At 45.1% G+C, this 3,693-nt stretch overlaps 1 pseudogene; it reads left to right on the top strand.

Annotated features, from left to right (window-relative positions):
* The first annotated feature begins 405 nt into the window (after nt 1-405).
* On the top strand, nt 406-821 carry LOC101842335 (annotated as a pseudogene).
* The last annotated feature ends 2,872 nt before the right edge of the window (nt 822-3,693 follow it).

The following is a 3,693-nucleotide window of genomic DNA, read 5'->3' as shown; positions in this document are numbered from 1 at the left end:
ACACACAGTGTTTTGGAATGTAAGTGATTTGGGATGTGTCTTGGATCCTTCTTAGCTCTGATAGGACGTCTGCACAGCTCTTTGATCTCCTGAGGTCACTAAGCTCTGGGAGTGGGAGAGCGCCACCCAGAGCACTTGGTGTGCAGTGACATTTAAAAACTGTGGGTTCTGGAGCTGGAGAGGCGGCCCAACGAGCAAAGGGCTCCGGTTCTTGCAGAGGACCCGAGTTGGATTCCCAGCACCCACATGGGAGCTCACAACCACCACGGGCACCAGACATGAAAGTGATGTGCGGACATTCATGCATGTGAAGCACTTATACACAAAAAGTACTTTTAAAAAAAAAATTAGGGTGCCGCATGTCAGGGAAAGCCTAAAGATTAGATTGTAAGAAAACCTGAAGCCATGCTTCAAAAACCTGCATTACAGGGCTCTCATCAGTTTGTCAGACACGGGACTGGAGAGGCCAGCAGTCTGGTTCTTGAAAGATCTCTGACTCGGGTCCAGCTACTTGGGTGAGTAGGTCAGGACCCTGTCATGAGACAGGTGGAAGGGGAAAAAACAGTCACAGTATCTTCTCTGGCAACAAATGAATTGTAGTGATCAGGGGACAGGGAAGTATTCCTAAGAGATGACGTCAGTCAAAAGACAGCCTGGCACAGAGTATCAGTGTTTCAACCCGGCCTCAGAGAGGGGCTCACGTATGGGGGGGTGGACTGTGGCGAACACACAAAGATAACGTGAGGGGGCAAGCAGCAACAATGCTAGCTGACGACATATTACCGAGTGACCACACAAAAGAAAAGGCACAGAAGAGATGAATCATTATTTGGAACAGTATCCCTTCCAAATCCTGTGCAGTCTATAGCTTAAAGACAAAGATTAAAACTTTTTATTTTATGTATAAAAAAATAAAAACAGATTCTCTGCCTGTCTCTTCACTCCAAAGCAGAGGCAAATAATCATTTTATTTTTTAAGGCAAGGCAAGACCCCGACCATCATCAAAGGGCAAACAGGTGAACAACCTAATTATAAAAGGCAGAAGGAGAAAAACATCTTAATGAATGCACAGGCATGTGCCGGGAAGATTAAGGGGGGAGTCGGCGAAATGTGGAAAACAGAGAGGGGAAACCTGCATGAGCAATCCGTATCTCTGAGCTATGTATTGAGGGTGATGCAACTTTCAGGTTGGGGAAGAGGAGAGAGGAAGAGCCTTACCAAAGGCAAAGGAAGGTGGATCTCCCTGAGTTCAAGGCCAGCCTGGTCTACAGACAGTTCCAGGGCAGCCAGGGCTATACAGAAAAGAAACTTTTCTTGAAAAACAAACAAAAGTTGCAACAACAACAAAAAGTTCATTACACACCAGAATTGGACTCAAAGTTTATACATCTCAATAAATTTTTTGGGGGGGCAGGTCTTTGAGACAGGGTCTCCCTACATTGCCCTGGCTATCCTGGAACTCAGTATGTAGACCAGGTTGGCCTCAAACTCACAGAAATCTGCCTGTCTCCACCTCCCAAATGCTGGGATTAAAAATATGCACCACCATACACGGTTCAATGACCTTCGATAGATACAGTTAGCATGGCCATTCAGAAGGGAAGCTGTGGGGCTCACACTGGATTTCATACTTTCACTATCGAATATATCCTTACGCACTTAAGCCACCAAAAACAATCCATGACAGAGTTAGAACTAGAAAAGCATTTAACTTTATAGCCCCTTCCCTAACTTGTGCCTATGACCTGCATTCAGTCCTTCCTCACCCAATAACTGCCCTTTCCTGTTCTCCTTTCTACATGTTATAATTTGTTTATATATACTGACTAGATTCCACACATGAAGACTCTAATGAGACTTCAGACTCAAGCAGTATATTAGTGTATTTTTATTAATATAAGTTGATATGCAAATCTCGTGCCAACCTATCAAAGCCAGGCTCCTAACCCCTTTGCAATGCGCCCTATCTTCATACCTTCTCATTATCTTTACTCCAACTGTGTGCCATTAGCATTTTCCCACACTTCCTTTGCAAGAGCCTTTTAAAGCTGCTTCCCATTTTGTGGGAGCCAGTTTAATTAAAAATAGATAATAGAAACCATAATCTATGTAAATGGATTGAGTTCATCCCAAGGTAGTGGTTCTCAACCTGTGGGCTGTGATCCCTTTGGGGCTAAACAACCCTTTCACAGGAGTTGCATATCAGATATTTACGTTATGATTCTTTTTTTTTTTTTTGGTTTTTCGAGACAGGGTTTCCCTGTATTGTTTTGGAGGCTTTCCTGGAACTCGCTTTGTAGACCAGGATGGCCTCGAACTCACAGAGATCCGCCTGCCTCTGCCTCCCGAGTGCTGGGATTAAAGGCGTGTGCCACCAACGCCCGGCTGCGTTATGATTCTTAACAGCAGCAAAATTACAGTTATGAAGTAGCAACGAAAATAATTTTATGGTGGGGAGGGGGGGTCACTACGACATGAGGAACTGTATTAAAAGAAGCATTAGGAAGGTTGAGACCCACTGCTCTATGGCAAGAACAGCAATGAGGAAGGGTACCACAGTCAACGCCACTAGGCTGTAAAATGTTCCTGACACACCCAAGTGACAGGTGCTGAGTGTACCCATATATAAATGTTGGTAAAACTGTTTTGCTTTAGCTTCCTTCCCCTTGGAAAAACGCTGATCTCTCCTTCTCATACTGGATAGTCCTATGTGCTTTGGTAATCACTGTCTTATGCAATAATAAAAATTAATTTCCTCAACCGGGTGGTGGTGGTGCACGCCTTTAATGCCAGTACTCGGGAGGCAGAGGCAGGTGGATCTCTGTGAGTTCGAGACCAAGCCTGGTCTACCGAGCGAGTTCCAGGACAGGCTCCAAAACAATACAGAGAAACCCTATCTCGAAAAAAATTAAATCATGGTAGCTCTAGGGCTGGCTAATTCAGCAGCTGAGAAGACGCCACTGTGGTTCTGGTTGCCTTCAACCTTTGCATGCTGTTAGGCCACTCTGAGCTTCATGTAATGCTGCAGATACGCAAGTCATAATCGGTGCTACAAACTGGTTCATTAACAAGACACTGACAGCATGGGCAGTTACACTAAAATTATCTTTACTCAAGGGGCAGCAGACGCACCCAGCTTATCCATGAATATGCAGTCAATTGAAAAGTAATCAAAAGCAGAATTGTGGCCAGGCAGTGGTGGTGCAGGACTTTAATCCCAGCACAGCCAGAGCCTGCAGCACACAGCCTGCAGAGGCAGGCAAATCTCTGAGTACAAGACCAGCTTGGTCTACAGAGTGAGTTCCGGCACAGCCAGAGCTACATAGAGAAACCCTGTCTCAAAAACAGACACGAAAAGGCAGAACTGTGGTAGAAGTAATGTTGTGAGCTTTTTACAGCCATGCCCCCACCACCCCCCTTGCCCCTCACTCAAGCCAGTGAATCATGGATGAGCCTAAGCCTAGGCAGAAGAACCATCCAACGAAGGCCAGTCCTCATTCCAAATAAATAAACCGTGGTGGTTGGTCTATTTCACAAGAAGCAAGGGAGACCAGGACGCAGAATGTCACCTGTATACAGAGATGTCACTGTGTGTGCAGAGCAACAGAAGAATTACTCTTTCATTCCCATGGATTTTTTTTTAAATTCACACATCTAGTTCCACATCAGCAAGTATTCAATCAATAAACGTA

The sequence above is a fragment of the Mesocricetus auratus genome, unplaced genomic scaffold (genome assembly GCF_017639785.1).
Source record: "Mesocricetus auratus isolate SY011 unplaced genomic scaffold, BCM_Maur_2.0 Super-Scaffold_100004, whole genome shotgun sequence".
Lineage (NCBI taxonomy): Eukaryota > Metazoa > Chordata > Mammalia > Rodentia > Cricetidae > Mesocricetus > Mesocricetus auratus.
This window is presented reverse-complemented; position numbering and strand designations above follow the sequence as displayed.